We start from the raw sequence: 21,118 nt of genomic DNA on the forward strand, positions 1-21,118 counted from the left end.
TTGAATCAGTATTTTTGTATCCTTTGGGATAAATACATAGTAGTGCAATTGCTGGGTTGTAGGGTAGTTCTATTTTTAACCTTCTGAGGAATTTCCATACTGTTTTCCAAAGTGGCTGCACCAGCTTGCATTCCCACCAACAGTATAAGAGGGTTCCCCTTTCTCCACATCCTTGCCAACATCTGTTGTTTCTTGAATTGTTAATTTTAGCCATTCTGACAGGTGGGATCTCATTGTGGATTTGATTTGTATTTCCCTGATGATGAGTGATGTTGAGCATTTTTTCATGTGAGGAATATGATGTCTTCAAACATAAGTGCTTGCAGAGTGAAGAGTGCATTAGAGACAGAGTAAGTGGACATGTTAGAAGGCCACCGTAGTAACCGAGTTGAGAGAAGATAGAGGTTTGCTTTGGGGTGGGGATGGTGGTTGTAGAATAGAGAGGAGAATGGAATTGAAGGATATTTAGGTGATAAAATGAACAGGACTTGATTCTGCCTGAGAACCAGTTGGGTGGTGAAGCCACATCCTGAATAGGGAAGCACCGGAAGAGGGGCAGGCCTAAGGGTTTATAAAGTCCACATGCAGGAAAAGTCTGATTCTGTTTTTCCAGCAATTGAAGAATTCCTCAGATGATGGTACAGTTATACATAAGCTATTCCAAACTACATGGTGCTTTAAAGCCAGCATTCCCAAATCTCAGTGTGTAATCCTTTAAACCCTCTGGTAGAATGCACAGAATTCATTCCTTTGTCAAAGCCACTATTGAACCTCCTTGGAGAACTCATTTAAATGTATATGGCAGAGGAAGCATTAAGCCAGAATTTCCCTCTCTTAATAACCTCTTATGTTTACATGGTATTTTAAAATTCACAAGATACTTTATCACAGTGCTACTCAAAGCATGGTCTCCAGAAGGCAGCATCAGCATCACTTGGGAGCTTGTTAGAAATGCAGATATTCAGACCTTTTGAATCAGAAACTTGTATTGTGGGTGTTAGAAGCATGGAGGTCTGCAGTCTGTGTTTTGGCAAGTTCTCCAGGTGATTCTGCTGCATGCTAAAGTTTGAGAAGCACTGCTTAGCATATAATATCTCTTCCATGCTTAACAATAATTGTGGAAAGTGGATATTATTATTCTTGTGTCACTAAAGAAGAACTGAGGCTCTCACAAGTTAAACGATTTGCTTAAGCATATAGTTGGTGGTGACAAAGGTTGAAATCCAGTCCATGGTTTTTCTAAATCTACATTTAGTGCCTTCATAGCCTTCTTACTTGAAATGAGTGCAAGGACCTTGAGGGAACATATGTGTAAGCTTTGATGGGGATGGAGGGTGGGACTGTGGGTTTGGAAGAGATGGAAGTATATTTTACCTTACACCAAATAATAAACCATCAGATTATATTCTGCCTAGGGAGGCCCTCACAGGTGGGAGCAGGGGTGTGCTGGAGCTTGCTGGTATCAGCTTGTGAGAGGCAATAATGTATATCTCTTCCAAATTCTGCATTCAGTGATGACATGTTGGTAGGTTAAAATGGACCAGGTTGGGAGTATTTACACCACAGAAAATGGCAAAGGCTGCAAATCAGGGCTTTTCACTCCTACTCCCAAGGGCAGATTGTTAAATATTTACCAGCATTCCCCTGGAGGAGAGTCAGAAGATCTCAGAGACAGTGTATCATAAAATAGGGAAGGAGTTGCTGGAAAAGTGGGGCAGGGTCACTGTGATCAAGATAAGGTGTTGCCAATTATAACCATGAGCCAGAAGTTTCTCCTATGGTTAAGATTACTGGGAACAAATAAATGTATCTTAAATTTTATGCTTTCAGCTGAGCTAACATAGTCAAGATGGGAAAAAATTACTAAATATACTTGTTTTTGAGACAAGATAACAAACATTTTAAAACAGTGGTCTCTAGTTTTTTTTAAATATGAAAAGCAACATGGACAGGATTTTCATAATAAAGAACACTTCTTCAGCCTTTTCCCCAGCATGGGCTTGAAGTCACTTGTGAGAACTGTTGAACATAATGATAACAGGTGCCATCAACAATACCTACAGAATATGAAAAGAAATGAGTTTTTGCCCAGATCAGGTTTATGTTACATTTCAGTTAAAGTTGAATAAAATTGTATGTTTTTTTTCTAAAAACCCAAGAGAGAGAAAATGTTATTATATTGACATACAGATTCACTCTGGGAGGATTGTTTGAAATGGAACCTACTGTCGCTAAAATTTGGATATATTTTGGTTTAGAAACCAAGAATGAAAACTTATGATGTTGGATTTTTAACTCAGAATGTCATAGAACTTGGCTATTGACACCAGTGATAGGAATCACTTAGATCCCCCTAACCCTGTGGGTCTCAATCTGGGTTTCACATTAGAATCACTTGCGAAGGGCGCCTGGGTGGCTTAGTCGTTAAGCATCTGCCTTCGGCTCAGGTCATGATCCCAGGGTCCTGGGATCGAGTCCCACATCGGGCTCCCTGCTCTGCGGGAAGCCTGCTTCTCCCTCTCCCACTCCCCCTGCTTGTGTTCCTGCTCTCGCTATGTCTCTCTCTGTCAAAAAAATAAATAAAATCTTTAAAAAAAAAAAAAAGAATAACTTGCGAAGCTTTCAAAATAGTTGATTCCCAGGCTGCACCCCAGACCAGTTAAATCAGAGTCTGAGAGGGAGACCCAGGCCTTATTTTTAAAGCACCTCAGATGGTTCCAATGTACACCTAAGGGCAGGAACCCCAGTCCTGGAACAATGACAGAAACTACCCCCTTATTCAGCAGATGAGAGGCCTACAGCCCAAATTGCTTCACTGACTGTCCCTGAGCCACTCAGCTAGCTGCTCACTGGTTTATCATCAATCAGGTAACAGATGTGGAACATCTAGTGCTTGCTCAGTCCTGGGTTGGATGCCATGGAATTTGGAAAGGCCAGTGCAGTAGACTGTGGAGCTCTGTGATCATAACTCCCACTGGCATTTTCATCCTGGTGAAATCATTCTAAATCAGTAGTTCTTTCAGGTCTTCATTTCATCACGCAATCCTTCCCCCACCCACCCCGGATTTTTCCAATCTTCTACCTAATATTACTATAATAACAATCCGAATTTGTTTTCCTAGCGTGCACCAGGTTGTAGTCATATATTTATGAGATTATTATATGAATGTAGACTCCCCCACCAGTCTGTAAGCTCCATGAGGGCAGGGATTGTGTCCGGGTTTTGTTCACTATTCATTTATTTATTCAACCAGTATTTTCTGAGTGCCTGCTCTGGGTTGAGCTGTTTCAAGAACTAGAATATTGCCTGGAACATAGTAGTCATAGATGTTTCTGTCAGTTACAAAAAGGCCGAGAGAAGCAATGTGGAAGCATAAAGAGGCCGCCCTTTGCCTTGAAGTGTGTTTCTCAAAGTGGTTCCCAGACAAGCAATTTTCAGCATCACCTGGGAACTTGTTAGACATGAAAATCCTTGGGCCCCACTCCAGACCTAGAGAATCAGAAGCTCTGGGGGTGGGCCCAGCAGCCTGGTTTAATGAGCACCCCAGGTGATTCTGATGAATGCAAAGGTTTGAGACCCTCCTCACTAAAGAAGCCGGAGGAATCGGGAGCTGATGATATGCTCCAGGTTTTGTTTTGGCCATCAGTTAACAAATGCCCTCCCATCGGCTGCCTCTTTGCCTATCCCTCTTTAAGGCGCCCCACCTGCCCCAGAAAATGCTCAAAGTGACCATCAGATTTTGATCCCCAAGGACAGCTCTTCCATCAAGGTGAGAGAATGCACGGTAGGCACAACTGAAAGAGATGGTTTCGTGAGGCACTCTTAACGAAACTTTAAGAATATCCTCTTTAAATGAGTTGGCTGTGTTAGGAATCAAAGATACAAGTGTTGGCAGTTTATAAAGCTTGATGCTACCTTGTTCTGTGGTACCTGTTGCCAACTCCGGTTGTTAGCAGCTCGCATTTGCTTTTGTGTCTCCCTTGCTGGGATGGCCAAGAATTTCTGAAGAAGGTCACAAAGCCTTGCTATTCGGTCCACTCTCAAGTCTCACTTTCCAGCTTTGACAAGGCCCTCCCTGGTGCTGCTGCTCATCCTTTTTTTCCTTTCATCCTCGTTCCCGAATGCCCTCTTCCCACTTCCTCCCACCAGCCACTCTCTGACCTCTTTAACTCTCGGCTCTGACCCTGCCACTCCTCTTGGGAAGTGAAGGAGGGTAGTGCGCTCCCTCACGGCTTCTTCTCTCTTCCTCATCTTTCTGCATCTTCACCTGTTCCTTTCCTCACTTTCCATCTCATTTACAAAGGATTTACTGAGAAACTTTTATGTACCATGGACAGTGCAGCCTATAATTCTGCTCTCAGGGTGCATTCCGGGAAAGTGGATTTAAAAAAATATGCAAACAAATATATATATATTATATGAATATATGAGACAGGATAATTATAAATGGGAACAGGAGCCACAAAGGAAATTAATCAGGTCCAAAGAGAGAGAGTAACAGAAAGAGGAAGAGGTGATTTGTTTCTTTCTAGGGCTCTCCTCCCTTTACACATTGTGATTCCAGCCTGGTTTGCTTCCCTGACTTAATTACTATCATGATTTCTCTCTCTTACTCCCAATCCTTTCCTTCTGCCTACAAATAGAATTGACCCACTCCCACTGTAAAACATATCTTCATGATTCTAAGATTGCTTTACAACCGGTGCTTATTTCCCCTTCTCAACTAAAACTGGACCTTCCATTAAACTGGTCATTAGAGTCTAAATCTAGTGGCCATTGCTTAGTATTCATCATTCTTGACTTGCTCTGAGACTGTCCATGTCTCTTTTGATTTAAACCCATTCCTTCCCAGGGTGCCTGGGTGGCTCAGTCGGTTAAGTGTCTTGGTTTTGGCTCAGGTTGTGATCTCAGGGTGGTGAGATGGAGCCCCGCGTCAGGCTCTGCACTCATCACAAAGTCTGCTTGAGATTCTGTCTCTCCCTCTGCCCCCTCCCTGCTTGTGTGCTCAACCTCTCAAATAAATAAATAAATCTTTAAAAAAAATAAGAAACCCATTCCTACCCTAACTTCTGTGAATTGGAGCCATCCTTGTTCTTGAACCTTTCCACATGTGCATCTTTTCTTGTCTTTCTTTGACATCTTCACACCCACCTCCTTTGTGACATCATTTCTTATGTTACCAGGCAGAAGTGACCAGGCCCTCCTCTGCTATCTCACAGCTCGGTCCTTAATGAATGGCAGCACTCACCACCCTGCTCTAGCTCTCTCATTCTCCTTTCTGGGTCTGCAGGATGCCTAAGGGCAAGAACTGTGAATCAAACCTTCTGATCCCACCACAGGGCTTTGCCATGGAGGCACTCAATAAATATTTGGAATGGATTGTTATTAGCGGTGGTATTTAGTAGATATTCTTAAGTAGTATCTTCAAATATTCCTGAATTAACTTTATGTATTTGTGCATTTCAGGGATTGTAAGGCCTGGAAGATGGGAGTTGGATATTTCAACTTGGGAAGAACTGGATTCTTACTCTCAAACTAAAAGCCAAGGCCATCTGTAGCCCTGGTGCCCATGAACAAGGCCTCAGTAAAGGCTGCCATAGCAACACACAGCATTACTTTGTTTTAGTCAGCATAAATTAGCCTTTTAAAAATATGACTGTGAAGGGTTATGTTATTTTTGTTAAGTATATAATTACTTTTTTGCTTTGAAATACTGCCCCCCCACAACATTCCCAACCATTATGACTCTGGAACACATCCCCATGCCACTCTGATACTTTCTCCTCCCAATGAGCAGAAGTGCCTTGTTGGATCACATCTGGCATGTTAATAGATATATCTTTGCACAGTAAAATGCTAAATCACGTGCTGTGGATGCTGGGTGCTGTCAGGGTTTGCAGGAGGAGAGAACTTGTTCAGAAAGTGTTTATGGTACTGAGACTAAAAAGCAGCCTCTTAGGGCATGTTTGATTCAGCCAGACTGAGAGTGAGATGAGAAGGCCAAGTGACACAGAATATGGATCAGGGAGGTTAGCAGGAATATGAATTTTAAGGATAGATGAACCAAACTGCCAGCCCAAGGTTTGTTCATAATCTTTGAACTCTACAGAGTTTTACTTGAATATATGAAGACCCAACCATGAATCAGAGACCCAACCACAGAGAAAGCATTCTACTGATTTAAAAAAAACAGAACAAGTTCTGTTTTGTTTTTTTACAGATGCTGATATTTTTTCTGAGTCCTATTCACAAATACTGTTCCTCTTCTTTTTTTTTTTTTTTAAGATTTTTATTCATTTATATGAGAGAGCACAAGTGGGGGGAAGGAGGGGCAGAGAGAAAGGGAGAAGCAGACTCCCTGCTGAGCATGGAGCCCAATATGGGGCTCAATCCCAGGACCCTGGGATCAGGACCTGAGCTGAAGGCAGACACTTAACTGACTGAGCCTCCCAGGCACCCCTCCTGTTCCTCTTTCTAATCAATATGGTAACGCAGTAGGTGGAACAATGGGGCATAAATGGATAACACCTTATGAGTAAAAACCAACCTTCAAACATTGTCCATGAATTTTTTTAAAAAATCATATCCTTTAATATTTCAAAATAGGCCATGATTAGACCTCAACAATCCCAAACTCTACATTTACATACCAGATGTAGGAAAACAAATATTCATCACTTTTTCCATAATTATCTATGTGTAGAGGGGTCTATTATTTGGAGGCCTATTTGTTTAACAGAGTCATCCAAACTTCATGAGCTGAGAGGGACAGGTTTCCAGGAAAGCCTTCAAATATTTGGTTGTGCATGATCATTCTCCCTGGGAGCAAGTGGACAAAGTGTGGCACATTTGAATGTTTCTGAGGTCATTTCTAATTCTATGCTAATATTAGATGCCAGTGTGATTAATAATATAACTCATCTGTTGTAGCCACTTGATAATTATTCTCATTAGGCTCATGTATTAATACCATTTTTCCCCATGAGAAAACCAAATTGTTTTATAAATTTTCACTTGCCAAATAACAACAATTCTCATACTCCAAGAGCAAGACAAGTGCAAATTGCATTTCAATGTGTCTAGAGAAAGGAGATGCTATTTTATTTACTGTTTTTAGTTCCACCTGTTCTTCTCAGATATATTTTTACATTACTCTTTGATAGTTTCCTTTACTGAGTGCCCTTTCCCCCCAATTCTTTTGATTCTCTGATTGAAAGTGTTTTTTTTTTATTTCCAACATCCCACTTTCTTTTTTTTTAATTTTATTTTATTATGTTATGTTAATCACCATACATTACATCATTAGTTTTTGATGTAGTGTTCCATGATTCATTGTTTGCGTATAACACCCAGTGCTCCATTCAGTACGTGCCCTCTTTAATACCCATCACCAGGCTAACCGATCCCCCACCCTCTCCCCTCTAGAACCCTCAGTTTGTTTTCTATAGCTCTCCAAGAAAGTTTAAACTGAAGACTCTTGTGTTTTACCATCCAAAGTAGTAGCATCTACCACGTCCTGCCTCCACCACCAATCTCATGTTTTCAACAATTAGACTGTGAACACCTCAAGGACAGGGTTAGAGACTTATCCACATTTGTATCCCCGAGGTTGAGCTCAATGGTTGGCAATTGGAGATACTCAGTAAGTGCTGTTTGAAAAAAAGAGGAAATGCATGGGTGACTGTTCCATTCTAGTCCTCCTCATTAGACATTTATGAGGTCCATGGAGGAGACATAGGGATGGGAAGCTATTTAAAGCAACTTCTCACCCACCTCCCCTCTGGTAACCATTAGTTTATTCTCTATAATTAAGAGCTTGTTTATTGATTTGTCTCTCTCTCTCTCTCTTTTTCCCTTTGCTCATTGTTTGTTTCCTAAATTTCACATATGAGTGAAATCATATGGTATTTGTCCTTCTCTGACTTAGTTTAGCATTATACTCTAGATCCATCCATGCCATTGCAAATGGCAAGATTTCATTCATTTTCATGGCTGAATAATACTCCATTGTATATATGTGTATCACATCTTCTTTATCCATTCATCTATTGGTGGACCCTTGGGCTGCTTCCATATCTTGGCTATTGTACGTAATGCTGCTATAAACACAGGGGTGAATTAGTGTTCTTATATTCTTGGGGTTAATACCCAGTAGAGCAATTGCGGGATCATAAGATAGTTCTATTTTTAACCATTTGAAGAACGTCCACGCTTTTCCACAGTGGCTGCACCAATTTGCACTCCCACCAATGGTGCATGAGGGTTCCTTTTTCTCCACATCCTCGCCGAACCTGTTGTTTCTTGTGTTGTTGATTTTAGCCATTCTGACAGGTGTGAGATGACATCTCATAATTTTTTTTAAGGTTTTATTTATTATTTGACAGGAGAGAGGCAGCGAGAGAGGGAACACAAGCAGAGGGAGTGGGAGAGGGAGAAGCAGGCTCCCTGCTGAGCAGAGAGCACGATGTGAGGCTCGATCCCAGGACCCTGGGATCATGACCTGAGCCAAAGGCAGACGCCTAACGACTGAGCCACCCAGGTGCCCCTCATTATAACATTTTGATTTGCATTTCCCTGATGGTAAGTGATGATGAACATCTTTTCATGTGTCTGTTGGCTAGGTTGTTCCAAATTCTGAAAGTTCTCAGTCTTTGGGAGAAAGAATAGAGCTCAGATACACCACCAGGTTGGCAAAACAAAGCAGTTAACAAAATTGAGAATCCTTTTCTGTGTCAGGATATTTATAAAATCATTTTCATTTAATCTTCTTAATAACCCAATAAGGTTAATATCATCCTTATTTTGAGGTGAGAAAATAGAAGCTCAGGTGTATTAAATGTTCAGGGAAGCTTTGATGAGAACTATAGAAGCTCTTGTAAACTCACCACCAAAGCACTAGAGTTTGGTATAACATCTTTAGTCAGTTTTTCTTTCCCTTAGTACCATTAAGTACTGTAGTAAGCATCTCTGTGTATGTATGTACATGTATGTGTATATGCTAAGTGTGAAGTTTTTTTTTTTTTAAGATTTATTTATTTGAGAGAATGAGAGAGTGGGGGGGGCAGGGGAGAGAGAATCCCATTTGTCCATTTGTGGTAGATGGATTCATGGTTCTCCCAAAGATGTCCACATCCTAATCCCCAGAACCTGTGTTGCGACATGTTATGTTATATTACATGGCAAGAGAAATTAAGATTGCTAATCATCGAACTGGCCTCTGATGACTTAAAAAATGGAAGGGACCATGAGCCAAATAATGTAGGCAGCCTCTAGAAGCTGAAAAAGGCAAGAAAACTGATTCTTCCCTAGAGCCTCCAGATAAGAATGCAGCCTGTCAAAACTTTGATTTTAGCCCAGTTGAGACCCATTTCAGACTTCTCATTTCTAGAACTCTAAGATTATATGTGTGTATTATTTCAAGCCACTAAGTTTGTGGTATTTTTTTACACTACTAGAAAACTAGTACACCACTGAAGGACGTTAACTTGTTTCCCATTTAGGGCAATTATGGATAGAGCTGCTATAAACATTTATGTACAGGTTTTTGTGTGAACACAAGATTTCATTTCTTCAGGGAAAATACTCAGGAGTGGGATTGCTAGATCATGTGGTAAATGCATGTTTAACTTTATTTAAAAACTGCTAACCTGTTTTCTAGAGTGTCTGTACCATTTTACATTCCCACCAGTTACATATGAGCGTTCTAGCTGCTTTGCATCCTCATAAGGTAGCATCAGGATTATTTTAGCCATTCCATAGTTGGGTAGTAGTTTTAATTTGCATTTCCCTAATAGCCAATGATGTTAAACATCTTTTTATGTGCCTGTCTGCTAACTTTATATCCTTTTTGGTGAAGTGCCTAAGTCTTTTGTCGATTTAAAAAATTGGGTTATTTATTTTACTGTTGAGTTTTGAGAGTTCTGTGTACAAGTCCTTTGCCGTATATGGGTCTGTTTGTGTGGGTCTACTTCTGACCTCTCTATTCTGTTCCATTGATCAATGTGTCTGTTCCTTTGTCAGTACTACATTCTGTTGATTAGTGTAGCTTTCCAGTAAGTCTTGAAATTGGATAGTGTGATTCCTCCAATTACTCTTCTTATCAATATATTTTCTACCAACTCTACTCCCTTTGCCTTTCCATATAAAATTTAAAACCTGTTTGTATATATCAACAAAAAATCCTGCTTGGATTTTCACTGGTATTAGTTAAGTCTACAGATCATTTTGGGGAAATTGATATTGTTGCTATCTCTCTCCATTTATTTAGATCTTCTTTAAGTTTTTTTATCAGCATTTTTTAGTCTTTTATTTTTATTTTTATTTAAATTCTAGTTAGTTAACATACAGAGCAATATTGGTTTCAGGAGAATTCAGTAATTCATCACTTACATACAACACCCAGTGTATCAGCATTATTTTTAGTTTTCAGCATACAGACCCTGTACATGTCTTGTTATATTTCTGTTTCTTGAGTTATTGTAAATGGTGTTGTTTTTTAAATTTCAGTTTCTAATTATACCTTGTTAGTATATAGAAATGCACCCAGTGCTCATCACAGCACGTGCCCTTCTTAATACCCATCACCCTTGTTATACACAACTAATGAATCACTGAACACTACATCAAAAACTAATCATGTACTGTATAGGGCTAACTTAACATAATAAAAAAAAAGAAAAAAGAAATGCAATTGATTTTTTGCATGTGTTGACTTTGTATACTGCAACCTTGCTAAATCTACCTATTAACTTTAGAGGCTTTTTATGGATTTCTTGAGATTTTCTATATAGACAATCATGTCTGAAAATAGGGAGAGTTTTACTCCTTCCTTTCTAATTTTTGTGCCTTTTATTTCTTAATTTTTTCCCCTTATTGCACTTGCAAGGATTTCCTACACAATGTTGAAGAGAAGAGGTGAGAGTGAGTATACTTGCCCTGATTGCAGTATTGGGAGAAAACATTCTGTGTTCCACCATTAAGTATAATGTTAGTTGTAGGGTTTGTAGATGCCCTTTACCAGGTTCAGGAAGTAGCCTTCTATTCCCAGTTTATGACATTTTTTACATGAATGTATATTTCATCAAATGTTTTTCTGCATCTATTTGAAATAATCATGTAGTTTTAAAAATATTCTTAATATGGTAGATTATATCAACTGATTGATTTTTTCCTGAAGATCATTTTTTTATTTTATTTTTTCCTTTTTTTATTATGTTCAGTTAGCCAACGTATAGTACATCATTACATTTTGATGTAGTGTTCAACGATTCATTAGTCTCATATAAATGCTCATCACAACACATGCCCTTCTTAATACCCATCACCCAGCTACCCTACTTCTCCCCTAGTCCCTCTCCTCTAAATGATTTTCAAATATTGAATCAGCCTTGCATTTTCAAAATAAATCGTGTTTGATCTTGGTATAGTATTCTTTTTATATATTAACTGGGTTCTATTTGCTAATATTTTATTGAGGATTTTTATGTCTGTTTTCTTAGGGGGTATTAGGTTATAGTTGTCTGTCTGTCTCGCTCATTCTTCCCCTTGTAGTGTCTTTGTCTGGTTTTGATATCAGAGTAATGCAGGCCTCATGAAATGAGCTAGGAAGTATTACCTCTCTTCTATTTTCTAGATATTATATAGAATTCCCATTATGCTTTCATAAAATGTTTAATAGAATTTACCACTGAAACCATCTGGGCCTACAGATTTATTTTTCCAAAGGCTTATAATTTTTTTTTAAATTTATCATACAGTAAAATTGAATTATTGTCTTTGATATACAGTTCTGTGACTTTTTTTTCCAGGTTTTAGAACTTTTTATTGCATATTAAAAAAATTGTGCATTCCAATAATTAAAATCATTTGAACAAAAAAAAAAATCGCACTCTGATTAAACTGCATTTTATAGCCTGCAGGACACCCTGGACCAGCTTGGTTTTTACTCTCGATTTCATTGTCGTCCCACCCAGCTTCTTCCTTCACCAACATGCAAGTTCAGTTCTGTGACTTTTTAAAAAATCTATGGATTTGTTCTTTTTCAGAAAGTCTAAAATGCAAATTTGACTTATATATTTAACAGTTAATTAATAGTTATAGGGCTCTTCTGGCTATTTATTTCATCTTGGGTGAGTTTTGGTAGTTTGTGGGTTTTGAGGAATTAGTCCATGTCATTTCAATTGTTAAATTTTTGTTCATAATATTCCCTTATGATCCTTTTAATGCCTATGCGGTCTATAATGATATTCCCTCTTTCATTCTGGAATTCTCTTAGTTTCCTTCATCCAAGAATATCTACATTTTACCTTTCTTTCTTTTTTTTTTTTTTAAAGATTTATTTATTTGACAGAGAGAGACACAGAAAGAGGGGGAACACAAGCAGGGGGAATGGGAGAGGGAGAAGCAGGCTTTCCACGGAGCAGAGAGCCCGATGCGGGGCTCGATCCCAGGACCCTGGGATCATGACCTGAGCCGAAGGCAGATGCTTAACCGACTGAGCCACCCAGGCGCCCCTTTACCTTTATTTCTGATGGGTATTTTCACTGGATATAGACTGCTGTGTTGACATGTCTTGTCTTTGGGTACTTGACAGCTGTTGTGCCTCTTTCTCCCAAATTCCAAGACTTCTGCTGAAAAACCTGTTGTCCTTTGAACCACTGTTCCCCTACAGGTAATGTGTCACTGCATTCAGGTATTTCCTTTGTCTTTAGTTTTTAACATTCTGATTTTTATGTTTCTAGGCATGGGTTTGTTTTTTTCTATTTGGGGTTTTCTTCACTCCTTGAAAGTTTTTATGACTTTGAGAAACTCAGGATTTATCCAACCATCATTTCTTTAAGTATTTTTTTAGCACCCTACTCTTTTTCTTCTTGTGGGATTCCAATGACACGACTATTAGACATTTCCTTTTTCCTTTCTTTTTGTCCCACAAGTCCCCAAGGCTCAGGTCAAGCTTTTCAATCTATTTTCTCACTGTTGTATAGACTGAATAATTCTTACTGATCTATCTTCAAGACCACTGACTCTTTCCTTTGTCACTCCTTTCTGGTATTGAGTCTATCCCATGAGGTTTTATTTTGTTACTATATTTTTTGGTTCTGTAATTCCCACTTGTTCTATTTCTGTTTTGTTATTCTTGATACTTTCTTTTTTGTTTTGAGAGTGTTCACATTTCTTGTTCAAACTTTTAAATAATACTTTATTTAAGGACTGTCCAGTAATTCCAACATCTGTGTCATCTTGTCTTTGATGTCTGATGATAGTCTTTCCTCATGTATGGTGAGGTTTTTGAGGTGCTTTGCATGCTAAGTAATTTTAGATTATATTCTGGACACTTTCAATATGATAAAACTCTGGTCTTGTTTAAATCCAATGGACCATACTGAGATTTTTGTCTTAGCAGACACTTGACCTCCTTGGGTTCAAGCTACAAGTTCCAATCTACTTTCTGTGGGCTGTGGTTGCAACATCACCTTTGTTTTCAAAGCATTTGTAGTGTCATTTGGGTCTATCTTGTGTAGGTGTGCCACTCAGTGGTCAGTTTGGAATCTAGGTGGAAAACCTCTATTAACTCAGTTCTCAAAATCTTTGATATGTTAGTAAGGACCAGATCCAGAATACACAGGTCAGGGTGAGTTCAGAAGTTCATACACAGATGTATGGGGTTGCTTCCTGAGCTCCTTACTCTCCACTATTGCCCAGTACTTCCTGGTTCCATAGGGCTCCCCTCTTCAGTCCTCTGTCTGGAAACTGCCCCTTCTCTGATTATGCTATTATGTTGAAAGGATGGGGGAAGGGACGAATGAAATCATTGGGATTTAGCCTGCCCTCTTGGAGCTGCAATTCTACTGAATTGAAAAAAAGATTCCTCTCCCTCAGAATGTTATCTCCTATGGTTTTCCTTTATTGTCATGCACCTGGCACTGGATTGCCTGGGAACTGGAGTAATAGAGAACAAAAGGAAAGAAAATAGCTGCGGAATTTACCCTACTATCCCTGAGCTTTAGGAGATCTCTTTTCTGCTCCTTGCCCTCAGATTAGAGGAATTCTCTTGGATCTCTATCTGTTTGCGTCACAGTATTCACTTTGTATTTCAGGCAGCACTGAGTTCAGGACAGAGGATACCTGAGAGGGAAAATGAGAAAACCACCAGTTTGGTATTATTTTGATTCTGGTATTCTTCCTCAGTCTACCTACTGATATTTACTTTCCAGAGACTTTTAATACCTATACCATGCAATCTGAGTTTTATCATTGCATTCTGTGGGAGAGAAAGATTGGCATGTGTTTACTCCATCTTACCTGGAATCAGAACTCAAGACATGTGTTTTTTGTCATCCAGGATATTTCCTCCACTGGTAACAGTCCCTTGATTTCTTTTTAGGGAACAGTCTCCTTCCCACTTTCAGCCCAGATGTTTCCAGAGGAGTTGGTCCCACTTATGACTCAGGGTATAGCAAGTGATTTAGGCCTAAAACAATTCACTAAATATATTCCCTGGCCAAATTGATTGATTTGGACATAAGACCCACTCAGAGCCAAGCTTTCTGCCGGAGTTTAGAGAAACAGCACCAGTTCTTCCCCTTCTAGATTAAAATCTGGAAACCTTTAGTCCCAGGAGCTGCTGGTAACTATATTGGGACCATAGGGGAAAGGGTTCCCAGAAGTGTCACCAACACCAAGGGTGCCGAACAGAGGAAGGGAAAGAGAAAAAACATACCCTGTTACCACTGTTGGATCTTTGGGTCAAATGTTACCTGAAATCAGTTAGATCTCGCCCCAAACCATCCAGTAATTAGAGCCAATATATTCCCTCCTGTTGCTTACTGCAAAGTGAGCTGAATTTTCTGACATTTGCAGTAGAAATATTTCTCATTTTATCAATACTATCATTTTCATTCCCTCACATATTAAAAAAAACACTGATTAGTCATAACTTATATTTCCTTTTAAATATTTGCCTTACCTAAATGTGAGACAGGAATTCATCAAAATCCTAGAGGAGAACAGAGGCAGCAACCTCTTTGACCTCGGCCACAGCAACTTCTTGCTAGACACATCTCCAAAGGCAAGGGAAACAAAAGCAAAAATGAACTATTGGGACTTCATCAAGATAAAAAGCTTCAGCACAGCAAAGGAGGCAGTCAACAAAACTAAAGGCAATCTAAGGAATGAGAGAAGATATTTGCAAATCAGATAAAGGGCTAGTATCCAAGATCTATGAAGAACTTAATCAAACTCAACACCCAAAAAACAAATAATCTAGTCAAGAAATGGGCAGAAGACATGAACAGACATTTCTCCGAAGAAGACATGCAAATGGCCAATAGACACATGAAAAAATGCTCCACATCACTTGCCATCAGGGAAATACAAATCAAAACCACAAGGAGATACCACCTCACACCAGTCAGAATGGCTAAAATTAACAAGACAGGAAACAACAGTTATTGGCGGGGTTGTGAGAAAGGGGAACGTCTTACACTGTTGGTGGGAATGCAAGCTGGTGTAGCCACTCTGGAAAACAGTATGGAGGTTCCTCAAGAAGTTAGAAATAGAGCTACCCTATGACCCAGCAATTGCACTACTAGGTATTTACCCCAAAGATACAAATGTAGTGATCCAAAGGGGCACCTGCACCCCAATGTTCATAGCAGCAATGTCCACCATAGCCAAACTGGAAAGAGCCCAGATGTCCATTGACAGATGAATGGATGAAGAAGATGTATATATATACAGTGGAATATTACTCAGTCTTCAGAAAGGATGAATACTTACCATTTACATCGACATGGATGGAACTGGATGGTATTATGCTAAGCGAAACCAGTCAATCAGAGAAAGACAATTATCATATGGTTTCACTCATATGTGGAATATAAGAAACAGGCAGAGGATCATAGGGGAAGGGAGGGAAAATGGAATGGGAAGTCATCAGAGAGGGAGACAAACCATGAGAGACTCTTAACTATAGGAAACAAACTGAGGGTTGCTGGAGGGGAGGTGGGTTGGGGGGATGGGGTAATTGGGTGATGAGCATTAAGGAGGGCATGTGATGTGGTGAGCACTGGGTGTTATACTCAACTGATAAATTATTGAACACTACATCTGAAACTAATGATGTACTATATCTTGGCTAATTGAATGTAAATTTTAAAAGATGGAAAAAAATAAAGTATTTGCTTTTACCTTTTCCTTATGGACCTAGGCAATCTTGTTATTCACATGTCCATTTAATGTGATGAGATGTCAGTAAACCCAGATTCCTCTGAAAAGCTATGACTATGAACAGGTGTTAGGTATTGTCAAATACCAAGAGCTCACAAAAAGACATTTCATCTGATGGTTTCTCCACTATTCCTGATGGAATGTGTGTTTTGAGATGGAAGGTGGGGACAGATTAAAAGATGAGAGTGATGAAGTGTATAAGGTTGTAGTAATATACTACAAGCTTTGGCTAAATTGTATCCATTTGAGGTAGCCCAGGGAACTTTATAACCTTTCTCTCATAAATAGATAAACCTCATGGTATCAGTAAAATCTCCCAAGATGCTGCAAAACCTGACTGATATCTCTCATCTCTATGCTAGATTTCAAGGGATACTGGACTCTCTTGAGGAGGGGGTGGCCTGGTAACAAAGTGCTTAAGGTGACTCAACCCATCACTTAAAAAACTGGCGTTTGAATCCAGACCTGCTTGACTCCAAAGCGCTTTATTTATCCTTGAGGCTACATGATCATGTAAAACACCACCACCACTTAGAAGCACACATTTGAGCAAAACTTCTGCTTACCAGCTGGAAAACAACCTGTTGTCAGTGTTCATCTCCTTCTATGCTACAAATTATTGCATTGACATCATGGAGACCGTAGTCTCTTCCATAGTGGCTGTAGAGACCATAGTAGATTAAATATGCTGGATATTCCTTGCTATCCCTTCCGTTAAAAGGTGGGGTCTAATTCTCACCTCCTATTAATATTGGCTGACCTTGGTGACTTGCTTGACCAATAGAATGCAGCAGAAATGATATTTTGGGACTTTTGGGACTAGGTCATAAAAAGCCTTGCAGTTTGTCTGAGTCTTGAAACACTCTCTCAGAGCCCTGAGCTGCCATGTAAGAAGCCCAACTACACTGAGACTATCAGTCTCAGTGCTGAAAAGACCAATGTATATGATCCTGTTGACAATCCCCATTAGACTCAGCCAACAAGGTACCAGAAGTATGAATAAGGCCGTCTTGGCTGCTTCTTTGTTATTCTGTGAGATTTCCTAACAGAGGAATTTTCTCACAGATTGAAGGATCTGTCATGTCCAAGTGCCCTGGATGCAAGGATATACCTTGGCCATCCTCTGTCCAGGGCATTGGGTTTGTTTGCCATTTGCAGAAATCTCCTAAGCTTCCTGTTTCTACTCTCAGGGAAGCTCCTTCTAGTGGTTGTGTCACCCTTCCTCCTATTTCACCTAGTTCGCAGCACCAGCTTCCACCCATTCCCTTCTGGGATAGCCTAGCTTCATTTCTCCTCAATAAGGACCGTTTGCTTCCCATCAGTGTTGGGGTGCAGGTGGTGGTCCTGTGGTAAGAAAACTCTGGAATTCTTGGAAATACAATGATCTGGTGGAGTGGGGGCAGGGGAAAAGGGTTGCTTTGTTCTCCCCTGATGAGTCCATAAGAAGGCGGCAAACAAAACCAAATAAACACAAGCAACCAGTTAGATTTTTCTCTAGTCTCTAGTTCTTGGGATAAACACCTTATCAAGGTCTCCAGGTTCTAGCAATGTCCAGAATTGAATGATACGCCAAAGAAAATGCCACAGAAGCTCTCAGAAAACTGCCAGTCTTATTGGAGAAATGGGTCTCATATACAAAGCAGCATCTTTCACCATGGCAGTCTTTCTTCTAGGTGAAGGCGCTGTTAGACCCATGAATAAGACATGTCTCAATTCTCAAGGAACTTACAATTTTGTTGGGGCAACAAGACATGCACCCAAGACATCAAAAGGCAGTACACTTCAATGAGTATATGATTAAATGATAAAAAGTGTGGGAGAGACAGCTATGTCTTCCCTGGACTTGTAGGAAAGCTATTTGAAAACCACTATAGAAAGGGAATGCAGTTTCTACAGCTTTTCTCAAATTGCCACTTTGCCCAGATGACCTCTTTATGATCTGGAGACAATCTGCCTCTGAGAATTTGAAATGTATGTTTTTCACTGAGTAATGGGATGGGCACTCCCGCATTCTGAGAAGACAGACCAACAGCTGACAAAGTGGAAAGGATCTGTGTATGATTCTTGACTTGGCTTGGTTTCATCTATTAAATACATGGTTTTTTTTCATCCCAGCAAGTTCTCTGAAGTGCCTACAAGCCACTGAGTAAAAATGTCAGGAACCTTGCAAGGAGGAGAGTATCTTTTCCCTTTTGAGAGGTGGTATAATGAGTGCTTGCATATGGAGCTCTGGATTCAGACACCTTGAGTTTGAATCTCTGTTCCTCCACTCATTAGCTATGTGATCTTGGGCAAGTTAATTTATATCTTTTTACTTCTTCTGAAAAAAAAGTACATAAAAATTCCTCCCTTATAGGGTTTCTTGAGGATTTAATTAGTTCATACATATAAATATATTTAGGATGGTGGCTAGCACACAGTAATTGCTCAATAAATGCCAACTATTAGTATTCTGGCCATTTCCTCTTCGAGGATATCTCTAAAGAACAAGCAATCTGTGATAGGTTTGCAGGGTAGGCTCTAATAATCAAAACAAGAATGAATAAATGTGGTAACCTTTGGAAGCTTAAAGGAAGGGGTATTAGTACATATTGAAAATAATGTTGCCTTACCTGGCAAGTATGAAGCATATGGAACTCACTCTCTCAGGAGGTTATATAAGCCAAAAGTGTATATAGAATCAAGGCATAAAACTCTTGAGTGGTAGGACATAAATTCAGGACATGCTGAACTTCTGAGGTACAGAAAGCACCTGCCATTTCCATAGCACTCCCCTTGGTGCCACCATTACAGAGAGCTAGCTGGATTAAAGAAGGGCCCAGCCTCACAGGAAATCTGTTTAGGTAGAGCTTGAAGAGGTTAGTGCTTTGACGGTGGAAGCTTTCCAAAGCTCACAGCTAGAAGCACCATACCTGCCTGCCCAGAGAGGGTACTCACAAAGATTTTGTTAAGTAAAAGAGCCCTCCAAACTCTGGGACCCATCCTGGCCCCAAGACAGTGAAAGGAGCCTTGTTTTAGGAGTTGGGTCATGGTGGCACTGTTTTTGACTGTCCCCTGCAGCTATCCCCTGTTTTTCTTTGCTGACATGACCTTGAGTATGTTCAGGTATCAGGGAACCCTATATCAAGTTCCAGGGCTTGTATCATGATTGGTCTAGACAGTTGTGGTCACCCCACTCCCCTTGTGGTCACATGATCTGGCTCTGGCTGAGGTGACATCAGAGGGATTCAGCTGAGAAGCTTTAGGTAAAGATTTTTCTCTCAGATTAAAAAAAAAAAAAAAGACCTGCAAGTTTTATTCCTTCCTACTTTCAACACCATTATGTGAAGGTGTGATATGTGGGGCTACTACATCCTTTTGCAGTCATGAGGGAAACTGAAAAGGTGTTCAGCCAGGGTCCTAATTTTGGTGAGTGACTGAGACAACCTTAGGACAGCCTACTTCCAGACTTTGTATCTGAAATTACTAATTACCTATATTGTGTATAAGCTACTTGTAGTTGGGTATTCCGTCACTTGCAGATAAAAGCATCCTAATTTATGTAATTTCTGTGTGTGTTTTGTTCACCATCAACTAGTACAGTGCTTGGCAAATGGCTAGGAGTTCAATACTAGTTTATTGAATTCATGAAAGACAGAACTATTCAATCTTATTGCTGAGTCTTCTCTGTCCTGGTTCTGGTGGTGAGGCCCTAGGAGGCCACCTGAGCCCTTGCCTGGGTAAGCTGCCTGCAGTGGCAGTTACTGGCCCACTGAGCCTTTTCTTGCTCCTGCCAGTTCTTTTGGGTTTGGAGTTATGCCCATGGTCAGTAGTGGCTCCTAACTTTCCCTGAGACCAACTTCTGTCCAGATTGTGAAAGGATGGACTGCTTTAATATCTTCTGTTGCTGAGTTCCTACTGGAGATGATCTGTGTGTTACCTTCTGCTGACCTGCCCAGCCATAGACCACCTGCCTAGATTGCTAAATTTTGTCTATTTTTTGGGGGGGTGGATCTATTCCCACATCTTGGAGACTATTTTATCTGCCTCCCAGAAGCACACCCCCACCCCTACCCCACCCCACCTATCACCACCATCTCTTGTATCTTGTCCAGGACTGGCAGTTGTGACCCATTTTCATCACCCAGTTCCCACTCCTGCCCCCTGATCTGATATGGTCTGTTCTATCACAGACTTCCCAAACTCTGGAGAGTGTTCCTCTTGATATACTCAGAAGTCATTTCTGTCCTCTTCAGACAGAGTTTGGTCAGATGCTATTGAACAATGACAATAATTGCTTCTTTTGCAGGCTAGGAAGCTTCACCTGTGATTGTGTAGTGTCAAGTAGAAGCTGAGCTAGAAGAAGAATAAAAAAATTATCCTCTGCTCATTGTTCACTTCTAGGATTAAAGAAAGAGTCCCAGGTTTTTTGAAATCCCTATACAAGGACATTTCAGCCTCACTGTTTATAAAATCAAAGAAAGTAAGCTCATTTTCAATCTTACTAAAGTTCCTGAGAATTAGGAATGATGGAAATGTTTTGTAAATTATGAACTTACATGACCTGCCAAAAATGAAACCTACCCAAATGCCCATCACCAATAGAAGGGTAGTTCACCTGTGGTATATGTACAGAACACTATTTCAATGAGAACAAATGATCTACAGCCATGTGGAAGAATTTCAAAATATAGTATTGAGTTAAAGAGGTCAGACACAAACATATTATATTTGCTTAAAGTTCAAAAAGAGGCAAACCAAATATATGTTATTAAAAGTCAGGACAGTGCTTACCGTTATGAGAATGAAAGGTTGTGACCAGAAGGGACCATGAGGAGAGCATTTGAGATTCTGGTCATGTTCTACTTTTTGTTCTGGGAGCTGGTTACATAGATGTGTTTAGGTTGCAAA

At 40.0% G+C, this 21,118-nt stretch overlaps 1 protein-coding gene across 12 annotated transcripts in view; it reads left to right on the forward strand.

Annotated features, from left to right (window-relative positions):
- TMEM108 (transmembrane protein 108) overlaps positions 1 to 21,118 on the forward strand; it is a 547,759-nt gene that overhangs the window by 103,471 nt on the left and 423,170 nt on the right. The window lies entirely within an intron of this gene.

The sequence above is a fragment of the Leptonychotes weddellii genome, chromosome 1 (assembly GCF_054177405.1).
Source record: "Leptonychotes weddellii isolate Sample4059 chromosome 1, ASM5417740v2, whole genome shotgun sequence".
Taxonomy (NCBI): Eukaryota; Metazoa; Chordata; class Mammalia; order Carnivora; family Phocidae; genus Leptonychotes; species Leptonychotes weddellii.